Genomic DNA, 27398 nt, shown 5'->3' on the forward strand with positions numbered 1-27398 from the left:
ATTCCATGATTATGCCAGGCCTTTCTCACTCCTCACTCCGCCCAGGCCCTCCCGCCCCTCTGCTCTCAACTCCAGCACTGCGTGGGGGAGGGAGTGTCTACTCCACTCCCAGCAGTGGGCCCTGCTGGGCCCACAAGTCTCATCTTCCTCCACAACATCTGTGAGAAGACTGAAAGGTGGTGAGAGAAAGGGATTGGAAGAGATGAACGTGTGAAAGGAAAAGAGGAGAGCAAGCCACTATGTTTTGGGGTTTTGTCCCACATGCAAATATGACTACCTACAAAGCCTAAGCGGCCGGGCGGCGGTGGCTCACGCCTGTAATCCCAGCACTTTGGGAGGCCGAGGCGGGCGGATCACGAGGTCAGGAGATCCAGACCATCCTGGCTAACACAGTGAAACCCCGTCTCTACTGAAAATACAAAAAAAAAAAAAAAAAAAAAAAATTAGCCGGGCGTGGTGGCGGACGCCTGTAGTCCCAGCTACTTGGGAGGCTGAGGCAGGAGAACGGTGTGAACCCAGAAGGCGGAGCTTGCAGTGAGCCGAGATCGCGCCACTGCACTCCAGCCTGGGCGACAGAGCGAGACTCCGTCTCAAAAAAAAAAAAAAAATCCTAAGCAAGACGTTTTGAATAATAATCATGCATCATTGGGTTTCATACTGTGCAAAAAAAAATGACACAAAGTGAGATGTGATTCAAACGACATGGCAGCACTCTGCTTTTTTCTGGAAGCATAGGGCTTAACAATGGAGTCAGAGCATATCAGAGCCTCGTCTACACTATGGCAATAGTAACAGCACCCGCCTCATGAGATTGTTAGGGTTAAACGAGTTAATATCATAGTATTTCAGGGCAGTTCTCTGCACAGAGGGAGCGATGGGTAAGCGCTGGCTGTTCCGGAAGATTCTGGCCTCGCCCAGTGTGTTTGGGAGCTGGGGCAAGGCTGGCCAAGGAGGTGGCCCCCGGCGCCGGCACTGTCCCGACAGCCGCCCCCTCCCCTGAACCTCTGCGGCCCAGTCTCCGCTTACCTGAGGGGTGGAGTCGGCAGCCCGCGGAGCCACTGGCCAAGCTGGGAAGTCCGGCGGAACTCCGCACCGCAGAGCCGGCGCCTCCTCGGCAGGTAAGAGCCGCAGCCCCGCCGCCAGCCGCTTACCGGCCCCTGACCCCTGGGCCCCTTGCCCACCACCCGACGGGTTGGCCAACGTGCTTCTCCAAGCGCCGCAGGCCTGAGCTCCTGGAACGCACCCAAGGTCCTGGCCAAAGGCCGTAGTGGGCGCCCTGGATTCCGGGATGCACCAGGGGTTACTTCCAGGAACGCAGCTCGCGGGGGTCTCCGCGCGCACCCCCCGCCCCGCAGTTGGTACGTTCCTCCTGCCTGCGGCCCCTGAGTGCGCAGGCGTAGGAAGCGCGGCAGTGCGGCCGGAAGCGAAGGGGCCGTGAGGTTGACAGTTGGTAATCGTTTATCGGTGCGGCCTTAGAGAAAGGACCTCCAGGCCCTTATTCAATACATGTTGGTGGGTGGTCACATGTGCCAGTCTCCGGACAGATGGCGGCCTAAATTTCCTCCCGGACTCGGTGGCACCCAAGGACCCCTACACGCCGGCGCTGTGCGTGCCAGGCTGACCACCCGAGTGCGACCCGGGCCTCGTCCGCACGTGCAGACGGAAGGAGCCACAAAGACGATAAGAATCCAGGTCTCCCCGCGTGGAAGGCTCATCTGTCGGTTCAGGAAACCCATCCAGGGTGTCTCCTGGTGTCCCGATCCAGGCCCTAAGAGAGGGTTCTTGGATCTCATGCAAGAAAGAATTCAGGGCAAGCCCATAAAGTGAAAGCAAATTTATTAAGAAAGCAAAGAAATAAAAGAGTGGCTACTTCATAGGCGGAGCAGCCCCAGGGCTACTCGTTACCCATTTTTGTGATTATTTCTTGATTATATGCTAAACAAGGGTTGGATTATTCATTAGTTTCAGAGAAAGGGGTGGGCAGTTCCCGGAACTGAGGGTTCCTCCTCTTTTTAAACCATATAGGGTATTTCGCGATGGTGTCATGGCATCTGTAAACTGTCATGGTGCTGGTAGGAGTGTCTTTTAGCAGCTAATGCGTTATAATTAGCGCATAATGAGCAGTGAGGACCACCAGAGGTCCCTCCCATTGCCACCTTGGTTTTGGTGGGGCTTAGCGGGCTTCTTTACTGCAACCTGTGTTATCAGCAAGGTCTTTATGACCTGTATCTTGTGCCAACCTTCTATCTCATCCTGTGACTTAGAATGCCTAACCTCCTATGAATGCAGCCCAGTTGGGCTCAGCCTCATTTTACTCAGCCCTTATTCAAGATGGAGTAATTTTGGTTTAAACACCTCTGACACTGGGGCAAATACCTGCTGCCTGATGACTCCCAGAAGTTCTAAACACCCAACCCAGAGAACACGTGGGCCTGCATCCACTCGGGTACTTTGCCACTCCTGCAGGCTACAAATTGTGCGGGAGCCAAAGAAGTCACGTTCTCTGGGCGAGCGCAAAATGCCTCTTTGTCCCATGTTGGTTCCACATGTGCACCAAATGAACAACTTTTGTCTCCCTGGCTACCTTGAATTTCTTTCCACCTCCTGAGTTGCACATATTCAAGGGGCTGTCCTGGGGGCAGGCTTCCCTAGTCTTCCCAGGCGCAACCTTAGCTTTTCCCATCTCTTTCAGATGACCCTCCTCCTGTCCCAAGCAAATTAACGCCAAGCCAGTCTAGTTCTCCAGCTTGGGCTACAGCTGGGACCCCTGCCCAAGAATAGTGATTTTTATCTTTACACTTTATCCAAGTAATTTGTTTTTATTTTTATTTTTTTTTTAGATGGATTCTCACTCTCTTGCCCAGGCTGGAGTGCAGTGGTGTGATCTCAGCTCACTGCAACCTCCACTTCCTGGGTCCAAGCGATTCTCCTGCCTCAGCCTCCCAAGTAGCTAAGACTACAGGCATGAACCACCACACCTGGCTAATTTTTGTATTTTTAGTAGAGACAGGGTTTCACCATATTGGCCAGGGTGGTCTTGAACTCCTGACCTCAAGTGATCTGCCCGCCTTGGCCTCCCAAAGTGCTGGGATTACAGGTGTACGCCACCCTGCCCAGCCATACCCAAGTTATTTTTAATCTCACTTGATCTTCTGTATGCCTTAGAGATGGAAGTATTAGTTTCCTCCGTTATACAGATGAGAAAACTGAGACTCACACAGTGTGTTACAGTAGGAAATGGGACTAAAAGAAAAATTATTCAAACAATTGTTAAGGTGAGAGACTTTATTCAAGAACAGCTACAATAGGGGCTATGCAGTAGAGGCAAAAAGATCAGGCTTAACATCAAATACAAGGACAGGTGGAGATTTATAGTTAAGCAACAGGGTGGAGGTCAGCAGATGGAAAATTACTGAGAGGACACACAAAGGCTAGGGAGATTTTTTGCTGAATGCAAGCCAAGGTGAACAGATACCAAGGGTAGGGGATTTTTGCTGAACTGACTCAGCAGGATTCTTGCTAAAACTGAACTAAGTGAGCTAAGGGCCAGCCCAGGGTCAGGGCCTATTCAAAAAGAGGACTGAGAGGAGACTGACTCAAGTTTAGCCAAGGAGTGAGTTCTTTTCATGAGCCACCAATGATTTGGGTTGTACTGTCAGTGGCATCCTAACCAGAGTGACTCTATCCTAAATAAAGGTTGGGGAAGGCAAGACCTGCTGGGGAAGGCAAGACCTGCTGGGTTGCATTCCCAGGAAGTTAGCACTCTTGATCACAAGATGTTTATTGTTGAGGAAACAAGTTAATGGAAAAAGGCATTCTTGTTTTGTTTTGGAGTCTCACTCTGTTGCCCAGGCTGGAGTGCAGTGCCACCATCTCGGCTCACTGCAATCTCTGCCTCCCGGGTTCAAGTGATTCTCCTGCTTCAGCCTCCGAAGTAGCTGGAATTACAGGTATGCACCACTTTACCTGGCTAATTTTTATATTTTTAGTAGAGACGGGGTTTTGCCATATTGGCCAGGCTGGTCTCGAACTGCTGACCTCAAGTGATCCACCCGCCTCAGCCTCCCAAAGTGCTGGGATTACAGGCGTGAGCCATGGCACCCAGCCTGGAAAAAGGCATTCTTAATTTAAACTATGTTTTGCTCTAAAGATAATAGTCCACTCATAAATGTTTGCTGAAATTAATTGCACAAGAGAGTAACAATACAAATAGTCTGTCACAAGCCGATCACAAGCCTTTATAATAAAATACACTATTCTTAGCTCTAATATCCTACACAAGGAAGCATTACATTTGAGGTAGGGCAATCCTCCTCTTGCTTCCTGAGGACACCCTACTCTAAGAGATTAGTTTCTAATAAACCATTTTAACTTTACTGTACTCTGCGACTCACCCTAAATTCTTTCCTGTGCAAGATCTAAGAACCTGCCCTTGGGGTCTGGGATGAAACCCCTTTTCTGGTAAGAGTACTGTTACGTGGGATCCATACTATTGGCTCAGAGCTGGTCCCTTTCTAGCGTTAATCCAGAAACACTCTAAAACAAGGAGTTTCTTACTCAAAAGAGGGCAAAAGACCAGTCAGGGATGGATTGGGAGAGGACGAATGGAAGGAAATGCTGATCTTCCTGTAGGTGCAAAACTTTTCACTGCAGCCAAGCCGAGTTTCAGGAGGGAGGACCTAAAATCATCTCGTTTTGGTAGGTGTTTTACAAAAGGATAAATAGGACTGGCTCCTGCCTCTAGAGCTTCCAGATACAGCATCCCTGTTTGCCCCGTTTGCAGGAGTGACAGAAAGTGGGAAGTAGCTACATTAGCTGCTAACTCTGTCTCGGGTCAGGGGAGAGGCTGGTGGGGTTAGTCCCAACAGTGTTTTAAAATGTAGAGTAATTGTCAAGACTGGAGTCAGGGCGAACAAACAATAAATAAATACAAAGTAATTGGATGGACAAAGTGCTTTGCCTCCATCTTCCCAAAGGCAAAGGCACCTGAATTTGCTAGCCTCCCCTAACTCTTCCTGGACCATTTCATAGCCTTGTGGAATGTCAGAGCTAGACAGACTCTTAAGAAGTCTGTTCTGGGCCAGGCGTGGTGGCTCATGCCTGTAATCCCAGCACTTTGGGAGGCCGAGGAAGGTGAATCACATGAGGTCGGGAGTTCGAGACCAGACTGAGAAACAGGGAGAAACCCCGTTTCTACTAAAAATACAAAATTAGCTAGGCATGGTGGCGCATGCCTGTAATCCCAGCTATTCGGGAGGCCAAGGCAGGAGAATCACTTGAACCCAGGAGGCGGGGCTTGTGGTGAGCCGAGATCACGTCATTGGACTCCATCCTGCCTGGGCAACAGAGCAAGACTCTGTCTCAAAAAAAAAAAAAAAAAAAAAAAAAAATCTGTTCCACACCCCCAATTTTACAAATGCTGTGCAGTGAATACGTGTCAGAGTCACTCGACTTGGAACTGGGGATTTTCCCAGTAGAGTGTATACTTTAACTCTTACTTGCTCAGTAATAGACCAGGTAAAGATTAAATCCAAATTTTTGTCTACAGCCCAGGTATCTACCTACTTCAGCAGTGGTTTGGGATGTAGAAGGACCTCGGAAACTTGTTTGAAAATGCAGAATACAGGGCCCACACCCATTCTGTGGGTCTGGAACGAGCCCAGAAAATGACTTTTAAAATAAACCCCTAAGGGAGTGAAATGCATCAGAATCACACGGTATATGTAAGCTTTTGAAAAACACTGATCTAAAGCAAACTTTTGGGCTCACAGGCCCCCTAGAAGAATCTTGAAAAACTCTGTACATTTTTTTGTTTGTTTGTTTTGTTGTTGTTGTTGTTGAGATGGAGTCTCATTCTGTCACCCAGGCTGGAGTGCAGTGGTGCGATCTTGGCTCCCCGGGTTCAAGCGATTCTTCTGCCTTAGCCTCCTGAGTAGCTGGGACTACAGCTCCGTGCCACCACACCTGGCTAATTTTCGTATTTTTCGTACAGACGGGGTTTCACCATATTGGCCAGGCTGGTCTTGAACTCCTGACCTCGTGATCCGCCTGCCTCGGCCTCCCAAAGTGCTGGGATTACAGGTATGAGCCACCACACCTGACAACTCTGTACATTTTAAAGTTGGCATCTTTATTAGTTTTCCAGGACTACAGTAAGAAAATACCACAAACGGGATAGCCTAAAAAACAGAAAGGTGGCCGGGCGCGGTGGCTCAAGCCTGTAATCCCAGCACTTTGGGAGGCCGAGACGGGCGGATCACGAGGTCAGGAGATCGAGACCATCCTGGCTAACACGGTGAAACCCCGTCTCTACTAAAAAATACAAAAAACTAGCCGGGCGAGGTGGCTGGCGCCTGTAGTCCCAGCTACTCGGGAGGCTGAGGCAGGAGAATAGCGTAAACCCGGGAGGCGGAGCTTGCAGTGAGCTGAGATCGCGCCACTGCACTCCAGCCTGGGTGACAGAGCGAGACTCCGTCTCAAAAAAAAAAAAACAGAAAGGTATTGTCTCTTGGTTCTGGAGGGTAGAAGTGTGAAATGAAGGTGTTGTACTCTCTCTGAAAGCTCCAGGAACGAATCTGTTCCATGTGGTTGTCTTAGCTTGTGGTACTCCCAGAAATCCCTCGTGTCTTTTGGCAGAGAGAAGACCACTCCATAATGATCTCTGAGCACAGACAAAACAAGAACATTATCCGAACCACAGGAAACCTCCCTATCCTGGCTGATACAAATGACTACTGCTTTTCACCATCATAGCTTTAGCCTCACTCTATTCTTCTCGTCTTCTCCATAAGAATTAACTAAAAAATACACAATTATAGAATTGCCCCTACTTCCCGACATCATCCCATTGAGAGGAAATCCCCATTTTCTCGCACCCTCCCCCAAATCTACTAAAACAAGCTCTGTCCTATAGAAAGTCCTTTTTAACACCCTCTTGTGAGACACCCCATAGTTCCTCTTGGTTTACTTTCTTCCTCCTTGCAAGGAGCCAATAAACCCAACCCCATTCAACTGCAGATGTATTCTTGGTGGTCATAGATTTAAAGAGAAAAGTCATAATCCATTTCCTCAGCTACTGAAATGGATTCAACAACACTCAATATCCATCTGGATAATAACTAGATTGTAGTGAAATAGAAATAGATGTTTCTTAGCATGATCAAATATATCCACCTCAACCTGAAAGGTAGTATAATGCTTACATGGAAAACATGAAATGTATTCCTGTTGAATTCAAGAATAAGAGAATCACATATACTATTACTGTTATCATTTAACATTGTTCTGCTGGTTTTAGTCTACACCAGTAGTTAAGAGAGAGAAATTAGAGGCTTATTAACTGGAAGATAAGAGGTAAAATTATCATCATTTCAAGTGACTTGATTGCATAAATGAGAAACACAAGATAATTAACTGACAAAAATTACTAGAGCTAATAAAATAATTCAGTAAGGTGGCTTTAATATCGATAAATGGAAATCAAAAGCCATCATCTATGCAAACAACAACCAGTTAGAAAATGTAAAGGAAGGCCAGATGCAGTGGCCTACACCTGTAATCCCAGCACTTTGGGAGGCTGCCAAGGCAGGCAGATCACTTGAGCCCATAAGTTCGAGACCAGCCTGGCCAACATGGAGAAACCCTGTCTCTACTAAAAATACAAAAACTTAGCCAGGCATGATGGTGCACGCCTGTAATCCTAGCTACTTGGGAGGCTGAGACACGAGAATCACTGCCAGAAGGCAGAGGTTGCAGTGAGCTGAGATCGTGCCATTGCACAACAGAAGGAAATTCATTAAATAAATGAAGGAAGGAAGGAAAGACTCCAGCTGTTTACTAACAATAAAAAAAGATTAAGCATCAAGGAAAAAGCTTAGCAGAAAATGCACAAAATCTATGTGAAAAAACCCAAACTTTTAAGCATCACTAAAGACAACAAAAAGAAGACCTGAATAAATGGAAAAGTGTATCACGTTCAGGGGCAGGAGGACTAAATATCTAAAAGATATCTGTTCTCCCTAAAATAGGCTACGTAATCCCAGGAAAAATTCCAACAGGAACTTTTAAGAACCAGATTCTCAGCCAGGCATGGTGTCTTATGCCTGTAATCCCAGCACTTTGGGAGGTAGAAGCAGGTGGATCACGAGGTCAAGAGATAGAGACCATCCTGGCCAACATGGTGAAACCCTTTCTCTGCTAAAAATACAAAAATTAGCTGGGCATGATGGCACACACCTGTAGTCCCAGCTACTGGGGAGGCTGAGGCAGAAGAATCACTTGAACCCAGGAGACGGAGGTTGCAGTGAGCTGAGATCGAGCCACTGCACTCCAGCCTGGCAACAGAGTGAGACTCCGCCTCAAGAAAAAAAAAAAAAAAAAAAGAACCATATTCTAGAGCTCAGATGGAAAAATAAACATGAATAGCTAGAAAAATTCAGATAAAGAATAGCGATGGCCGGGGGTTGGTAGGAACAAGCCCTGACACATATCAACATATATTTAAAGCTACTACAGTCAAAACACTATGTATTTGTGCAATGTATTGACAGCCAGATTAATGGAATGGAATAAAAAGTCTAAAAACAGGCCCAGTGTATTGCATAAAGAAAGCATGGTACATCCACATGATGGAATAGTAGGCATTCATTTTTGTTGTTTGTTTTTTGAGACAGAGTTTCACTCTTGTTGCCCAGGCTGAAGTGCAATGGTGTGATCTCAGCTCACTGCAACCTCCACCTCCTGGGTTCAAGGGATTCTCCTGCCTCAGCCTCCTTGAGTAGCTGAGATTACAGGTATGTGCCACCATGCCCAGCTAATTTTGTATTTTTAGTAGAGACGGGGTTTCTCCATGTTGGTCAGGTTGGTCTTGAACTCCTGACCTCAGGTGATCCACCCACCTCAGCCTCCCAAAGTGCTGGGATTACAGGCATGAGCCACCACGCCCGGCCTATGCATTCATTTTTAAAAATAAGGAAACTGTGTACTGATGTGGACTGACTTTTCAGGATACGTCGTTAAGTGAAAAAAAAAGAGTATAGTCTTGGGAGTGTTTGTGTCTGTGTTTTAAAAAGGGGAGAATACATGCATGTATGAATATACATAAGCGTGTATATGTTTACTTCTACATGCTAGAGTCTCTCTGGAAAAGACATACAAGAACTTGCAACAATGACCCAGGGAGGGGAACTGTTGTTGAGGGGCAAAGAGGGCATTTTCACTGTGAGCTAATTTGTACCTTTTGAATTTTATTTCATAGGAATGTCCTTCCTAATCAAAAACTGCAGTAATATATGTTGAATGCTAATAACGAATTAGTATATAAAACGTACAACATATTTTCCTTATAATTTTTTACTCCTTCCATCCTGAGCATCTTTTCTGTATTTTTTGGCTATGTGCATATCCACTTTGGAAGTGCTGTTCAGTATTGGGTTGTCTTTTCCTGACTGATTTGTAGGCGTTGCTAGCATCTTCGGCTGCATATCCTCTGCCAGGTGTATGGATTGTAAAGATCCTCCCCAGCTGTAGCTTGCCGTTTCCGCCTTCATCGTGTGTTAGCAGGACAGAAGTTTATCATGATGACGTTCGATTTTAATGAATTTTGGTTTTAATGAAGTTCAGTTTGTCAGTCTTTTATAGTCATTGCTTTTTGTATCCTTTTAGAGACATCTTTGCCTACTTCATCACTTGTATGTATTTTAAAAATAATAATAAATATATATAATAATAACTAATAAATATTATTTTTAATAATAATAATATTATCTGTTGAAACAAGGTCTTGCTTTGTCACCCTGGCTGGAGTGCAGTGGTGTGATCACAGTTCACTGCAGCCTCGACCTCCTGGGTTCGAGCGAGCTGCTCGCCTCAGCCTTGCGAGTAGTTGGGACTATAGGTGTGTGCCACTGTGCCCAACTAACTTTTGTGGTTTTTTTTGTAGAGATGGGATTTTGCCATGTTGCTCAGGCTGGTCTTGGGCTCAAGGGATCCACCCACCTTAGCCTTCCCACGTGCTGGGATTACAGGCATGAGCCACCAAGCCCAGCCTTAAACATTGTTTTTAAATAATAAAAACATTTTAAACATCTAGAAAAGCACAAAAAATATTGTTTCAGATACCCACAAAAAACACCTCAAAGAGTAACTATATGTTTGCCACATTTGCTTCAGACATCTCCCTGTCTTTTTCAAAGAAAAAATTGTGACATACCCAAAGCTCCATCGCCCCCACCCTATTTTCTTTCCCTATTTCCTTCTTCTGAGCCAATCAGTACTCTGAGGTAGAGGCTGATCACTCTCTTCTATAAGCCAGGGTTCTTTGGTGCAAACAATAGACATAACTCTACCTATCAATAGTTTAAGGAAAAATGCATTTTCTAAGGTGTATTAAATAGTTCAAGAATCCTTGGCAGGGCTAGAGGAAGAGCTTCTAGGTTAAATCCAGGAACAAGGCTGACAACTATTCCGCAAAACTGGTCACATAAAGTCACTGACCCCAGATACCTTCAGCTCCTGCCACAGTGACGGAGCTAACACCGCTGCCACTTACCCTAGGAGACACGCATACAGCCACAGTGCCACATGAGCAAGCTGCCACCACCCCTACCACCACAGCTTAGCATGAGTGACCTGGAGACTAGACTACATGCAGAACCTCACTCGCCCTGGAGGGGCCATATGGCTCCAGTACTGTGCTTGCCAGAAGAGCTCCATCCTGTCCATGGCCTCTGCCTCAAGTTGCTCATTTCTGCCACTAACATTTACCCAGGTGCATCTTCTTCACAATCCCCAAATGTCTTGCAAAAGCTGGCTCCAAAGATTTCTGGGAAATGTTGTTTTTAGCTTTCCAGGCTCCAGGTAGGTCCCCAGGGAGATGCCAAGAAGGCTCAGTGAGCCCTTCCAGTGTCTGTCAAATAATCCAGTATGTGTGTATCCATAACAACACACACACACACTCACTCTCTCTCTCTCTCTCTCTTTCTAGGTAATGTAAACCAAAAATAAAATTCTAAGGCCCTCGAACCATCTGAATGCACACCTCCTCTTGGCCAGGGCATTCCAAAGTTAACCTGAAACACTGGTTCAGGCCATGATGGGAAGGGAGGGTTGGATATGCCTCACTGTATCCGCCTCCCTTTTGGATTTCAGGAAGAGCTAATAGGAATTAACATCAACATAGACCTTAAGTCTGATAAGAAACATTTACAATCTATTCTGTGAAGCCTGCTACCTGGAGGCTTCATCTGCGTGATAAAACCTTGGTCTCCACAATCCCTTATCATAACCCAGACATTTCTCTCTATTGATTCCAGGTCTTTGGATAATAACTTGACCCTTTCAACTGACTGCCAACGAGAAACTTTAAAATCTACCTATCACCTGGAACACCCTTACCCACCCCACCCAGCCCACCCCATTTCAAGTTGTCCCACCTTTCTGAACTGTCACATGTGTCCGTAGAGAAGACCACCTAAACAGGCTTTGTATGAGCAGCAAGGCCGTTTATTCACTTGGGTGCAAGTGGGCTGAGTCTGAAGAGAGCGTCAGCGAAGGGAGGTAGGAGAGAGGCAGCTTTATAGGACTTGGGTAGGCAGTGGAAAGTTACAGTTAAAGGTAGTTTTCTATTGTTAGCAGAGGAGGGGTTACAAGGTACCTGGTCGGGGGATCATAAGATTCATCATCCAGAAGAATGTCACAAGGTCAATTGATCAATTGGGGCAGGGCCAGAACAAGTCATAATGGTGGAATGTCTTAAGTTTGGTCAATCTGTTAAGGCAGGAGCTGGCTGTTTCACTTCTTTTGTGGTTTTTCAGCTACTCCAGACTTAGCTCCTGCAGGCCATCCGGACATATATGTGCAGGTCACAGGGGTTACAATGGCTGAGCATCGGCTCAGAGGCCTGACATTCCTGTCTTTTTATGTATAAAATATAAAGCTATAAGAAAAGATAAAGAAAATGCCATTTTTTTCTGGGGATTATTGGGGTAGGGGTGATGTTTCTCAGGACTGCTTCAAGCATGACCAGGGACTGCGTGGACACCTTAAAGAAAATTTTATAATGGGTTAGTCCAGTAAGTTTCGGGTCTAGGGTGCATTTCTATGTAGCTAACAAGGTGCCAGTTAGCACATTTTTGAGCTTGGAATTGCCCTAATAAAATAAGTTCTCTAAAAACAGTTATCAGGCATATTAGCTTTAATGTAGGTGGTGATGAGTTTTTAGGCCAGGGAAGGAATAATGTTTTATGTACCAAAGCTTTTTGTCCCCATTTTCTGTCATATGAGTGGGATTCCCTGTTGTTAAGCCAATGATCTATTATATTACCTTTTTCCCATAGGTATGAGCAGCGGTCTGAATGGAGAAGTTCAATAGTTTTTATTGCAGAGCCTATGCAGGAGAGATGATAAGTAAAATAATCTTTGTCTCCTGGATTAAGCTATGGAAGAATGAATTTTCCATGATCTAAGAACCACTTGCCCTGAGTTGGAAAAGACTGGTAGAACAGGTTTTTAGAAGAAGAGTAGGTGAGAGTGATAAAGGAGAAAGAAAAATACTGGCCTTCTGGAGTGGGGGCTGGAATATTAGCGGGTGTGGAGGCATTGGTTATTTCCTTGGCTGTTTTGTTGGCATAAGCATTTTCTTTAGCAATACGATCAGTTGGTTTCTGGTGTCCTTTACAGTGAATGACCCCAGCCTTGGCTGGCAAGAGAGCAGCCTTAAGGAGGGCCTTTATTAGAGAGGTATTGATAATGGAAGAGCCTTGTGTGGTGAGAAAACCTCTTTTGGTCCAAAAGGCAGCATGGTTATGGAGGATGTGGAAAGCATATTTGGAGTCAGTGTGAATGTTAATGTTCATTCCTTTGGTGAAAGAGAGTGCCTAGGTTAAAGCAATCAGTTCAGCTTGTTGGGAAATAGTGGAGGGAGGAAGTGCAGCAGCCTTGATAATAGAGGTATGGGACATGACAGCATAACCAGCTTTAACTGGTGAGATTTGGCTGGGTTTAGAGGAACTGCCATCAATAAACCAAGTGTGGTCTGGGTTTGGGATTGGAAAAATAGAAATATGAGGAAAGGGGGAAGATGCTATGTATATTAGGGAGATACAGTCATGTGGCTCAGGACTTGTGCTGGGTGCTAAGTGAGAAGCTGGGTTGAAATCAGGCCCATGGGCAATAGTTACTGTTGGGGTTTCAATAAAGAGTGAATAGAGCTGGAGGAGTCGAGGGGCAGACAGTAAGTGTGAAAGGTGTGAGGAGGATATTAATGCTTGAAGGTTGTGAGAACTGTAGAGGGTAAGTGGAGCATAGCTTGTGATTTTGAGGGCCTCTAGAAGTATTAAAGCAGTGGCTGCCACCACATGTGGACATGAGGGCCAGCCGAGAACTGTGAGGTCAAGTTGTTTGGATAGAAAGGCTATAGGTCATGGGCCTGGCTCCTGTGTGAGAACTCCAGCAGCACAGCCTTGTATTTCAGCTGTGTGTAAGGAAAAAGGTTGAGATGAGTCAGGGAGTGCCAGTGTGGGAGCTGTTTCTAGGGCCTTTTTGAGAGAATGAAAAGAAGAATGGGGAAAGGACTTAGGGTCTATGGGATCAGTTAAGCGGTTTGGTTAGAATGGCAAAGCCTGGTACCCAGAGTTGGAAGTATCCAACAATGCCTAAGAAGGAAAGGAGTTGTTGTTTGGTGGTCAGGATAGGGGTCTGGGAGATTAACTGAATACGGTCTGCAGGAAGAGCATGTGTATGTTGATGGAGGATTATGCTGAGATATGTAACACTAGGGGAAGAAATTTGAGCCTTAGAAGGGGATACTCGGTACCCTTTTGAGTAGAGATGTTGAAGAAGTAGGATAGTGTTCTGCTGGGAAGATTGGTAAGAGGGGCTGCAAAGAAGAAAGTCATCAACATATTGAATAAGGTGGGAGGCAGACAGGCGGAAAGAAAGGAAGTCATGAGAGAGGGCCTGACCAAAGTAGTCTGGGCTGTCCCTGAAACCTTGGGATAGGACAGTCCAGGTGAGTTGCTGGGACTGGTGGGTGTCAGGGTCAGTTCAAGTAAAGGTGAAAAGAAGTTGGGAAGAGGGATGCAAGGGGATGGTAAAGAAGGCATCTTTGAGGTCGATAACAGAATAGTAAGTTGTGGAAGTGGGTATTGAAGAGAGGAGAGTATAGGGGTTTGGCACAACAGGATGGATGGGAAGGACAATTTGATTTATGAGGCAAAGGTCTTGGACTAGCTGGTAGGACTTGTTCGGTTTCTGGATGGGTAGGATACAGGAGTTGTAAGGAGAATTTGTAGGCTTTAAAGGCAAAGGTCTTGAATTAGCCAGCTTCTGAACGGGTAGGATAGGGGAGTTGTAAGGAGAGTCTGTAGGCTTTAAAAGGCCATGCTGTAACAGGCAAGTAATAATAGGCTTCATCTCTTTAAATCTTGCTGTGGGATGGGATACTGGTGTTGAGAAGGGTTAGGGTGATTAGGTTTTAATGGAATGGTAAGGGGTGCATGGTTGGTTGCCAGAGAAGGAGTAGAGGTGTCCCATACTTGTGGATTAAGGTGGGGAGACACAAAGGGAGGATGTGAAAGATGCCTTGAATTGGGCAAAAGGACAGCAATGAGGTGTGGCTGTAGCCCAGGAATAGTCAGGGAAGCAGATAATTTAGTTAAAATGTCTTGGCCTAATAAGGGAACTGGGCAGGTGGGGCTAACTAAAAAAGAGTGCATAAAAGAATGTTGTCTAAGTTGGCACCACAGTGGGGGAGTTTTAAGAGTTTAGAAGGTTGGCCGTCAATACCCATAACAGTTATGGGGGCAAGGGAAACAGGCCCTTGAAAAGAAGGTAATGTGGAGTGGGTAACCCCCGTATCTATTAAAAAGGGGACGGACTTACCCTCCATTGTCAAAGTTACCTGAAGCTCGGCATCTGTGATGGTCCAGGGGGCTTTCTGAGGCAATCGGGCAGCATCAGTCTTCAGCCGCTAAGCCGAGATCTGGGAAGGAGTCAGCCAGAGAGCTTTGATCCAGAGAGCTTTGATCCAGAGAGCTTTGATCCATAGCCCTAGAAGTGGCTATGATATTAGTTGGACAGTCTGATTTCCAGTGGGATCCCGCACAGGTGGGACACAGCTTCGGAGGAATTCTGGGCTGCAGGCATTTCTTGGCCCAGTGGCCAGTTTTGCGACACTTGAAGCAAGGTCCATGAGGAAGGCTTAAAGGAGTAGCTGGAGGCTGTCGTTTAGTTGTTCTGAAGTTTGTATGTGCTGAAGGCATGGCTGGGGTTTCTCTTACAGCAGAGGCAAGCAGTTGCAGCTCTAAAATACATTGCCGCTTGGCTGCCTCTTTATTGTTGAACACCTTGAAGACAAAGTTGATTAATTCCTGTTGTGGGGTTTGAGGGCCAGATTCCAATTTTTGAAGCCTTTTTCTAATGTCAGGAGCTGACTGGGTGATAAAATGCATGTTGAGAATAAGACGGCCTTCTGGCCCTTCAGGGTCTAGGGCTGTAAAGCATCTAAGGGTAGCCGCCAAGCAGGCCAAGAACTGGGCTGGGTTTTTGTCTTTACCTTGGGTGGCTTCTTTAAGCTGGCCATCACTAACAGCTTTGTATGCTGCCTTTTTTAGCCCTTCAACTAGGCAAGAGACTATGTAATCTCACCTAGCTATACCTGGGGAGCCTGTCTGGTATTCCCATCGGGGATCATCTCAGGGAACTGCCCTGATGCCTTCTTGGATATCTGGCACATAATGCCGGCAGGTGTCAGCATGAGATTGGGCTAGGGCATAAACTCTTTCCCGCTCATCTGGGGAGAGGGGAGAGATCAGGATGACATTTAAGTCATTCCAGGTTAAATTGCAGGACTGAGTCAAATATGGGAATTCCTGTATATATTTAGTGGGGTCTGATGAGAAAGAGCCCAGATGCTGACTGATGTGGGAAGGGTCTGATAGAGAAAAAGGTACACGAACCCTTACTATGCCCTCAGCTCCAGCCACCTCTCTTAAGAGGAAACTGTTGGGCAGGTGGGAGAGAGCTAGTCATGGAATGAAACTGTAAGCCAGACTGAGTGTGAGAAGGGGAGGTGATAGAAGAATTATAAGGTGCGGGAGCGGAGGCTGAGGAAGAATTGGGACTTGATCCAGCCTGTCGAGGAGTGGCCTGGGGAGGGGGAGAGAGGTCAGAGGGGTCTGCAGAAAAGGGGGATTCAGAGGACTCTGAGGTTGCGATAGAGACTGAAGAAACGGACAGGAGAGAAAGAAGAAAGATTTGGGATGAATCGCATTGGGAGCAGAGGCTAGGGAGGGAACGAAGTGTAAAAAATGCCTGGATGTAAGGCACCTCAGACCATTTCCCCAGTTTTTGACAAAATTTATCCAGGTCTTATAGGATGGAGAAATCGAAAGTGCCATTTTCTGGCCATTGGAACCATTGTCGAGTTTGTATTGGGGCCAAGCAGAGTTGCAGAAGAAAATAAGACTCTTAGGTTTTAGGTCAGGTGAGAGGTTAAGAGGTTTTAAGTTTTTAAGAACAGAGGCTAAGGGGAAAGAAGGAGGAATGGAGGCTGGAAGTTTGTCCATAGTTAAAAGGTAAGTTTAGAGAAAAGAGGGAGTAGAGACACGGGGTGGGGGGTGGTACTTGTCACCCAGGGGAGGTGGTACTTGCCACCAAGATGGAGGATCAAGGCATGTGTCCCCATAGTGATTAAACGCCTCTGGAATGCGGGTGAATAATCCGCAATGACAGACACCAAGGGAAGACTGTCTTCCTGAGTCCGTGACTGGCACTGGAGTTTGGGGTCCACAGATAAAACGTGTCTTCTCTGTCTCTACCAGAAAGGGAAAGAAAATGAAGGGAAGGGAGACATCAAAGGGAGACATCGAAGGGTGACGTGGAAATTGAAAGGAGAAAGAGGTTGAGGGATAGTGAGAGAGGTTGGAAAAGAGAATAAAAAGAGGCCACTTACCCGATTTAAAATTGGTGAGGTGTTTTGTCTGGGCCGGTCTGAGGACCCAAGGTTGTAAGTGGATTTTCTCATGGAGCAAAAAGCGGGAGGACGGGGGATTGATCTCTGGAGGGAGGTCCCCCGATCTGAGTCACGGCACCAAATGTCAAGTGCCTCTGTGTGAAGAGACCACCTAACAGGCTTTGTGTGAGCAATAAAGCTTTTTGATCACCTGGGTGCAGGCAGACTGAGTCTGAAAAAGGAGTCAGCGAAGCAAGATGGGGAAGGGGTTGCTTTATAGGAGTTGGGTAGGTAATGGAAAATTACAGTAAAAGGTGGTTATTTATTGTTAGCAGAGGAGGGGGGTGCAAGGTACATGGTGGGGAGATTATAAGACTTATTGTCTGTAATCCCAGCACTTTGGGAGGCCGAGACGGGCAGATCACGAGGTCAAGAGATCGAGACCATCCTGGCTGACATGGTGAAACCCCGTCTCTACTAAAAAATACAAAAAACTAGCCGGGCGAGGTGGCGGGCACCTGTAGTCCCAGCTACTCGGGAGGCTGAGGCAGGAGAATGGCGTAAACCCAGGAGGCAGAGCTTGCAGTGAGCTGAGATCTGGCCACTGCACTCCAGCCTGGGCAACAGAGCGAGACTCTGTCTCAAAAAAAAAAAAAAAAGACTTATTGTCCAGAAGAATTTCACAAGATCGGTTGATCAGTTAAGGTAGGGCAGGGACAAGTCACAGTGGTGGAATGTTGTAATGTTGGTTAATCAGTTAAGGCAGGAACTGGCTGTTTTACTTCTTTTGTGGTTTTTTGGCTGCCCTGGACTTCTTGGCTTCTGCAGGCCATCTGGATGTATATGTGCAGGTCACAGAAGTTGCAATGGGTGAGCTTCGGCTCAGAGGCCTGACATGAACCAAATCAATGTACATCTTACATGTATTTGATTGATATTTCATGTCTCCCTAAAATGTATAAAACTAGGCTGTGCCCTACCCACATGATCTTAGGGTCTCCTGATGGCTGTGTCATGGGCCATGGTCACTCATACTTGACTCAGACTAAATCTTTTCAAATGTTTTACAGAGTTTGACTCTCCAGTGACAGTAATAAGGGTTAGAAATACACAGATATGAAACAATCTATATATCATTTTATAACTGCTTTGTAAAAAAGCTAAGCATTATACTTTTAGTTTTCCCTATGTTGACATATACAGTTCCAGTTCATCATTTTAATCATCTTATAGTATAATACTCCCTTGTATGAATAAACCACTGTTTGTTATCCATCTCCCTATGAAGGAGCCATTCAATTGTTTTCTTTTTTTTTTCTTTTTTTTTTTTTTTGCTACACGAATATCATTGTCTATGTCTCCTCACACATACATACAAGAAATTTTCTAGGATAGACACCTAGAAGTGAAGCTGCTTGTCTTTGGGTCTGAGGTGTTCATCTTGGCGAGGTATTGCTAAATTATTTTTCCAAACTGGTTGACTCCATTTGCACCCCTACTTACACTTCCCCCATCCTCCCCAGCCTTTTGTGCTAGCAGACATAACTTGCCCATCTAATGAGTGTGAAATGATGTCTCATTGTGACTTTAATGTGCATTTCCCTAATTACTAATGGGGCTAAGTATATTTTTCACCTACTGATTGGCCACTCAAGTTTCGCTCCTTGTGAGTTGCTGGGAATATACATGCCAATTTTTCAATTGTATTTTTCAGATTAATTTGTCAGTGTTGTTTATATAATCTGGATGGCAATCTTTCATAAATATGTACCACAACAATCTTTTCCCTGCCTTATTTAGAAAATTATTCCCTTTCCTGATGTCAGGAAGTCATTCTCTTATGATTTACTTTAAACACTTTGACATATTGCTCTTTGGGGTTAGGTCTCTGACCTTCTTGAACTCTATTTCTGTGCATGATCTAAGGTAGGGCTGCAGTTCTTCTTTCGAAGTAAGGGTTCAGATTTGCCCACTTTTAAAACTTGGGTTTGTCATATTGTTGAAGTATGAGTTCTTCATATATTCAAGATACAAGTCTTTTGAAAGATATATGCATTACAAATAGTTTCTTCCAGTTTGTGGTTTGCTTTTCATTTTTTTTAACAATGGTTTTGAAGAGCAGAAAAAGAAATGAGGCTGTCTGATCTTGCCCTCTCTCCCCACCTTCTCCTTCCTTCCCTTTTCCTGGCACTAGATTCACTAGGAGTAGGGGAACTTGTGGCCAAAAATATATAAAGAACTTCTATAAATCAATAGGGAAAAGACCAAAAAAAAGTAATAGAAAAGCAAGCTCATGATTTGAGTAGACAAATTAGAGAAGTGGAAACCGAAATGTCCAATAAACAGGTGGAGTCAAGCTTAGCAGCCATTAGGGAAATGCAAGTTAAACTACCAGCCAGGCGCTGTCGCTCATGCCTGTAATCCCAACACTTTAGGAGGCTGAGGTGGGCGGATCACAAGGTTAGGAGATAGAGACCATCCTGACCAACATGGTGAAACCCCATCTCTACTAAAAATACACACAAAAAAATTAGCTGGGCATGGTGGTGCACACCTGTAGTCCCAGCTACTCAGGAGGCTGAGGCAGAAGAATTGCTTGAACCCAGGAGGCGGAGGTTGCAGTGAGCTGAGATTGTGCCACTGCACTCCAGCCTGGCGACAGAGCAAGACTCTGGCTCAAAATAAATAAATAAAATAAAATAAAATAAAAATAAAATAAAATAAAATAAAACAAACTACCATTTCACACACATCATCTGACTGAAAACATTTAAGAAGATGAATAGCAAATGAAGTCCAGAAACTCACACAAGGTTGGTTGAGTGTAAACTGAAACAATCATTTTGGAGAGAAATTTGGCAATCTCTTGTAATGTTAAAAGCTCTTTGACTCCTAAATATATGTCCTAGAGAAATTCCAGCAAATGTGCACAAAGACATATAAAAGATGCTTACTATTTGTTAATCTGGAAGTAACACAGGGGTCATTAATAGGGGGGTAGAAAAAGAAAGTGTATATCACTAATGAACTAGATCTATATGTAACAGCACTGTATCAGTCAGATGTATTGCAATAATGCTGCATAACAAAACACCCCAAAACTGACTTATAACAACAGGTATTTAATTTTGGCTAGTGTGTCTCTGCTTCAGCTGGGCTGTAGTAGTCTGTTTTCACAGTGATGATATAGACACACCTAAAACTGAGGGAAAAAAGAGATTTAACTGGACTTACAGTTCCACAAGGTTGAGGAGGCCTCAGAATCACGGCAGGAGGCAAAAGGTACTTCTTACATGGCAGCAGCAAGAGAAAAATGAAGAAGCAAAAGCAGAAACCCCTGATAAACCCATCAGATCTCTTGAGACTCATTCACTATCACGTGAATAGCATGGGAAAGACTGGTCCCCATGATTCAATTACCTCCCCTTGGTCCCTCCCACAACACAGGGGAATTCTGGGAGATACAATTGAAGTTGAGATTTGGGTGGGGCCACAGCCAAACCATATCATGGGGTTTGGCCAGTCTAGCCTAGGATTGGCTCGACTTGGCTCAGGTCATTTTGTGATTAGTGTGCTCCTCACAGTTCATCTTCTCTGGGCCCAGTAGGCCATCCAGAACATGTGTAAGCCAGTGACACTACAGGCAGCTCTGGGAGCCAGTTTATATACCAACTCCTGATGGTACATCCAGCCTGCTGCCCAGGAAGGAAGCCAGTGCTGGCAGCTGGAAGGCGCCTGGCGTGTATGGGAGCATCAAGAGCATGGGGAGATGCACTGCAGTGGCCAGCACAGACCTCCAGTCTGTTATCACAGTCTCACTCTCTGTAATAAAAAGGTTAATAAGGTAACAAGGTTACGTTGCTGTTTTAATTTTCTTTCCTTGACTAAATTATGTTTAACATCTCTTCATGCTCAAAAGTTTTTTGTATGTCTTCTGTGAATTCTTTTGTGTCATTTGCTCATTTATCTACTTGTGTGGTTTTTGCCTTGAAGAAAATTTAAATTTTAATTTAGTTAAATGTATAAAGTTTTATCTTCATAGCCTCTGGATTTCTTTCTTTCTTCCCCTGAGATAGACCTTCCCTATTACATGATAATTTTAAAAATTCTCCAATGTTTTTTTCTAGTACATTTATAGTTTCCTTCCATTTTGTATTTGTTTTGCTGCTGGGACTCTGGACACTGTTAATTGCCCTACTCATCTCTTCCTTATGTATTTGGTTTGCTATGTTTATCATATTCATTTTTTTTTCTTCCAGTCAGTCTCGCTCTGTCGCCCAGGCCAGAATGCAGGAGCACAATCTCTGCCCACTGTAGCCTCAACCTCCTGGGCTCAAGTATTTCCCCTACTTCGCCTTCCTGAGTAGCTGGGACTACAGGCTCACACCTCTACACACACCCAGCTAATTTTTGTATTTTGAGTGGAGACAGGGTTTCACTATGACGCCCAGCCTGGTCTCGAACTCCTGGGCTCAAGGGATCCACCTGCCTTGGCCTCCCAAAGTGCTGGGATTAACAGGTGTCAGATACTGTGTCTGGCTGTTTATCATATTCTTAATTCCTGATTGTAAAATTATTTCTGGACTCTTATTTTCACCCCTTGAGTCATCTATATGTTCACGTGCCAGCCCCACTGCTTGCATTTCTGTAGCCTTGCAGATGGTATCTTTATCTTAGACTTTTTAGTAGCTGGGAGTGCCAGTGTCCCTCTCAATGCTCTGCTTTTCCAGGAATATCTTGGTTATTTCTTACATGTTTGTTTTTCCCAGAGGGCTTTAGAAACAGCATGCCAATTCCAGTATCTGCTTCCTCCCCCCGTCCTCCAAAAGCATTTGTGTTTTTACTGAGAAGATGCTACATTTATACATTAAAGACATTTGACAGGAAACACAAAAATACAGATACCTAAGCAGGCCCTAGGTATTTTTCATGGCACTTGTCAGGTCCTGCCTCACATACAAAAGCACGCAGGGCACTTGCCACCTTCTCTTCGCCAAAGTGCATCAGTGTGGTGACCATGACGGGAACAGAAAAGGGGAAGGAAGCTGAGATCCTGGCAGAATAAAATGTGGCATGGAATTAAATAGTTAATATGTAAATATAATGAAATTAATAGCATTTATCGACCACATAAGCACTTTAGTCGATTATCTCAGTTCATAGTCACAACTCCTATGAGGCAGGTGCTACTAATATTATCCTGATTCATCAATAAAAACGAGGCTCAGAAAGATTAAGTCACTTTCACTCAACTAATCATCAGTAGAGCTGGAATTTGATCCAGGTGTAGGCTCCGCACTCTTAACCTCCAAGCTGAGCTGAGCTGCTAAGTGAAGTTCAACTGCTTCTGGGAGGCTGGGTAGAGAAAAAAAAGAGAAATATGTTTGCTGAATCAATTGCTGCCGGCCAAGGGCAAGGCCTTTGCACCTGGCATTGCAGCTGATTGACGCTGCAGAATCTGCAGGAATTCAGAGCCTGGGGCTCCTGCTGTATGGGACACGGAATGGGAAGATGAAGTCATCACCCCAGTGTGTCCCAGGTCTTTGTCAGAGGACGAAATGCTGACATTTCAGGTGGGCGGAAGACCCTTGCTGCTATCATGACCCTTAATCCTGAGGTTAGAGAGCCAAGGCGGGGGTCCTGTAGGGGTCTGAAAATATCCATCCCAACCATGTCCACCCACCCTGCTCAGGGAGCCGCCTGCAGGGAGAACACCAAGTTCCACTGGGCTCGGGGCAGTGCCGGAGCTCCCTGCCCCCGGCCTCCTGGGAAGCACCAGCTCGCAGAGGGACCAGCTCGTGCTGGGGTCAGTGCCTGCTCTGATACCTGGTAGTCCCTGGCAGCTTGGGGGCTTCCTTGTTGCTGGGGTGTGGTCTTCTGGTCAGAAGCTCCAGTCCTGCTGGGGAAGCCAGCTGAAGGCATCCGGCTCCCCTCAGGGCCCCCCAGCCTCCTTTCCTGAGGGTCTGGGGTGATAACTAAGTTTGGAAATCCCTTGAGGGGTTGAGGTTCTAGAGCAGTGGTTTCAATGGTAGGGGTGCTTCCCTAGGGAACATTTCAAAATGGCTGGAGACATTTATAGTTGTCATGGCCAGGAGCAGGGAGAAGGGCTCTGCTAGCATCTGGTGGGTAAAGGGAAGGGGTGCTGCTAAGCATCGTAGGATGCACAGAACAGTGCCCTCTCTTGCTCCCCGTCCCCCACAAAAAACCCAAAGAATTATCTAGCCCAAATTGTCAACAGTGCCAGGGCTTGGACATCCTGTCTTCCAGGGCTTCGGTTAGCACCGTAACCCTTGGGAGCTGGTTTAAAATGTGAAGTCTAGAATCCCGTGTGAGACTCTAAACCTGCAGGGTGCAGTGTGGGACCCAGGAACCTGTACTTTCAAGCATTCCAGGTTATTCTATTACAGGTAGACCACACTCTACATTGACAAGTAGCACTGCAGGCCGCACCTGGCGCATGATTCCCGAACTCCGGCCCCGTGTGGGTCTGCCTGTGGCAGAGGCACCTGGAGAGCTGGCTAAAGCCCCAGCCTCCTTCATCCCTGGAGGTTCTGTTGTAATAGGCATGGCTTCCATCCCAGAATTCCATGGGTTGTTTTGTTTGGCTTGAGTGATTCTTTTTTTTTTTTTTTCAATTATTTTTAAGTTGACAAAAATTGCGTACATGTAGGTATATACCATGTTTGGAAATGTGTATACATTGTGAAATGTCTAAATTGAGCTAATAACAAATGCATACCTCACTTTTCATTTTGTGAAATCTACTCATCGATTTCCAAGCATACAACACACTGTTGAGCACTTTGTCACTGTGGGCTGCACACTAGGTCTCTTGGACTTACTCCTCTTGTCTAACTGAAATTCTCTACCTTTTGACCAATATTTCCCCAATGAGAGATTCGTATTTAGATTTGCTAACCTAGTCTGTGGCCTAAATGCACACAGGACTCTGATCATCTGCCCTCATCTTCTGGTGTTACAAGTCAAGCAAAACTGCGGTGGCTGCCAGCTGATTTCATTCCCGGAAGCCCAAAGCTTTATCAGCGGAAGGTTACGTCCAGCACGCAGATAAGATTAGCCACGCCTCTCACTTCACCTCCAGCTCCTCACTTTTCCAGAATTATCAACTATCCTATTTCTGTTCAAAGTAGCCAAAATTAACCGAGGGCTGCTCTTCGGGGGCTTCTGCAGGGAGCGTGCACCCTATGGCCAGCAGGAGCAGCACCTCCCTCCGTCCACCAAGAATCTGTGGCATCCCTGTTACAGAATGGAATGTGCTAGATCTCTCAGGGATGTTGAGGTAGGAAACAGTTCGGGAAGATGGAACCAGAAGACGATTCGGGAAGCCTGGGATCAGACTGGAGAACGGCAGGGCTCTTCAGCATGGTCCTTTGGTTTCCGAAGCAGTGCCTGGCACCTTGTAATGGCTCAATGCTCGTCAGCCATTGCCACTATGAAATATTCCTGAAGGGCGTTTCCTCCAGGCTGTGGTATTGTCTGGAGAATTATTGTGGCTCCCTGCTCAAGCCTATGGCTCTAGGGCCACCATCTCTGACCTCCACACCATCCACCCCCAGCGATGCACCGACTGGACAAGGTCTCCCTGGAGACTTCATCCTGCCCGTAGGTGCTGCCCTCTGTTGGCCATACTCTTTGTGTGCAGCTTAACTTTTCTTGGTTACCTTTACTTTTTTTTCTCAGTGGCTTTGTTCTCCCTCTCAGCGTGGCCTCCAAGGCCACTTCCTGCTCTGCCACTTGGTATGGTTCAGGGCTGCCCTGCTGTCAGCCACGGCCCATTTTTAGAGCTCTTTTGCGTCGTGTAGGTTCATGAGCATCAGAGGCTGATATTTACTGATGTGCCTCCCACATTGGGGGAGGTGGGTGGGGTTTGAAACTGAGAACTCTAACAGAAGTTGGGTACATAGTGACTGCGTCCAAACCCCTGCACCAAGAGACTGGACCAACCCTAGCATGGCTTCTGGCAGCCCAAAGTGGCATCCCTGGGACCACCTGGCCACCCTTTGAGTTCCTGTCTGAAAAGCTCAAGGCCGTCAAAATCGTTCAGTGTTTGTTCCTACCAACACCTGACAACAGGCCTCTGACCACCCCCCCACCCAACTTTCTTAGAGCATTTACGTTAAAAACGCTTAGAGTTGTACCTCCTTCCCTTGTCCCTTTGAGATGTACACGCATGTCTGTCCAGGAGTGTCTTTCTCAAGAGCCTGAGAGCCAGTCCTTTGAAATGGCATCATCAGGAAGGATGGGGCCTGTCTCCCAGGCTCTGGGGGAGGACAGAAGCTAATTTCCATCACTGCCAGCTGGCACACACAGCTGGCCCAGCCACAGTAACACAAACAGCCCTTTGTAAGTCTTCACTCCCATGGTTCCTGAGCCCCGGAGTGCCCTTTCGTGACTCCTACGTTCTCCCATTAAACTGTCCAGTCCCCCTGCACAGATCTGAATGGAGCTCAGCTTCTCCCATCAGTGGTTAATGAATAAGATCTGTTTTCGTAGCTTTTACTAAGGTCCAGCTTAGTTTATCTTTGACAGACCCACTTACCCTGCAGGTTCCCGCCTCGGGCGTGGAGAGAAAGCCTCTGGGAGGAACATGGTCCTCACCAAAGCGTGGGAGACTAGATAGCGCCAGGGAGTGCAGTGGACATGAGCTCTGGGCCCCTCTCCTCTCTCTTGGAATGGCTGCACAGGAAGGAAGGATCGAAGACGTGAGAAACGCCACCCTGCCTGGGAAGGAGCTGCCGGCCCTCAGCAGTCCAGAGGCTGCCCAGAGAGCAGGAAGCAGCTCTCCAGGACTCCACCTCCCAGGTCCAGATGATGCCACCCAGGGTGCTCAGTGAGAATTCACCTACAGCCACACACATCCCGGGAGAGTGTCTAAAGATGCCACCAATCCAACATTATGGAAGGCAAGAACTCAGCAGAAACCGAGATGGGAAAGCAGTCATTTGGGATACCTGCCCCCCACCCCAATCCTGGGCCAACGCGGATCTTCAGCATCCTGAACCTGAAGTCCCCATGGTGGGCCTGTGGCGGGCTGGGTGTGGCTTTAGAGATGCAGTTGCAGGAACTGGCTGAGTGGTTCCCCCAGGCCCAGGGCTGACCCACAGCGACCTGGGAAAATGGGCCCAGAAGGTCCCTCCTTGTTTAGTGTCATCTTTCCAGGTCCAGCTTCACTGGGTCCACAGGGTCCCCATCCTAAGGTCACTGTTTTTCAGCCCCCACCTGCCCACTCACTCCCAGCCCACTGCAGTCTGACTTTACTGCCCATCACCAAAGATGACCTTGACTTCTTGGAGGTAGAGGACAATGGGGGTCTGTGTTGCCTCAACCACTCTCTCCTGTTGAACCTCTCATCCTCCTGAGTGACACTCACCTGGTTGTCTTCTGGCTGCCTGCAACCTCCCAGCATCCTCCACGGGCCCACCTTCACCCACCCACCCCGTGACCTCACACTCCCTGGGGTTCTCTTCTGGGTTTTTCTCACACGGAACCCCCTGAGCAACCTGCACCCCTCAGGGATCACCGGTTATTTATGCCGATGGCTCCAACTCTGCATCCTGCAGCCTCATCTTCCTCCGGACCATCCACCCCACCCATCCAACCACTACCAACACTTCCACGGGGTGCCCTGGACACACACGACTCAGCAGAAAACAAAAAACAAAACACCCCAGCTCCCACAGCCACTCTCAGACCTGCCCCTGCTGCACTCCCCACCACCGGCAGCCTCAGTCTCTATGGGTCACAGCCATGCAGCTCCCCCCTCGCTTCTCTGTCCTCACCACTTCCACCAGGGGCCCTAATAAAGATGTCAGACCAGCCTGCCAGCCACTGTGTAGCTTGTAGAGATAACGCTAGAAATCCAGATGGCCGTGTCACGGCTCTGCTTTAAATCCCTTTCACGGCTCCCATGGCCCTTGGGATCCATCCAAGCTCCTCAGCTGGCTTTCCGCCCTCAGTGCTCTGGTGCCTCCATTGTGCGCCTTCCAGTCCCGCCCCACCCTCCTGTCCCTCCAGGGAAGTTCTTTCAGCTCTGCCCTGAGCTACAGGCTGGGCTGGAGGGCTGGGCTCCTGCTGCCCGCTTCCCCACTGGCCCTGCAGGAAGCCGCGCTGGCAGATCCCAGCCCTAGGCTATTTCATGAGGCAGGCCTTGGAGCCGCTGGGGACCTGCTTCACTGCACAGCCCCAGGAGTCCTGCACTCTGTCCTCTGGGGCCCAGACGAGTGGTGCTCAAAGCTGCACTTGAACAAGTCCTTGGTCTTCCTGCCAGGCCTGGTTCTCCGCGGAATCTGGGCAGTCAGCAGCGGGCCGGATTTTCCTCCAGATCTCAGGAAAGCAGTCCTGGGTGTCTGTGTTCATAACTGCAGCTCCTGGAATCCTTCCCTGCTCCCCTCCCCAGACCCACCCATCGGAGAAACAAGAATCAGGT

The 27398-nt window shown here is 46.9% G+C and overlaps 1 protein-coding gene and 1 long non-coding RNA gene across 6 annotated transcripts in view; one reads left to right on the forward strand and one right to left on the reverse strand.

Moving 5' to 3' along the window:
* LOC105474881 (leucine rich repeat containing 61) overlaps nt 1-1164 on the reverse strand; it is a 14063-nt gene extending 12899 nt beyond the window's left edge. The window contains exon 1 of the mRNA XM_011729745.2: nt 1027-1164. The gene's annotated coding sequence lies outside the window, so the exon portion shown is untranslated. The remainder of the gene's footprint in view (nt 1-1026) is intronic.
* Nucleotides 1015-27323, forward strand: LOC105474882 (uncharacterized). 5 transcript variants are annotated; one of them, XR_011621859.1, is made up of 5 exons: nt 1015-1118; nt 5993-6081; nt 8673-8792; nt 9458-20795; nt 21211-27323. It is a non-coding gene; the product is annotated as an uncharacterized lncRNA (long non-coding RNA). The 5 variants fall into 5 exon arrangements; XR_011621860.1 differs by having other exon boundaries at nt 20556-27323; XR_011621861.1 differs by having other exon boundaries at nt 20559-27323.
* The last annotated feature ends 75 nt before the right edge of the window (nt 27324-27398 follow it).

Source organism: Macaca nemestrina, chromosome 4 (assembly GCF_043159975.1).
Source record: "Macaca nemestrina isolate mMacNem1 chromosome 4, mMacNem.hap1, whole genome shotgun sequence".
Taxonomy (NCBI): Eukaryota; Metazoa; Chordata; class Mammalia; order Primates; family Cercopithecidae; genus Macaca; species Macaca nemestrina.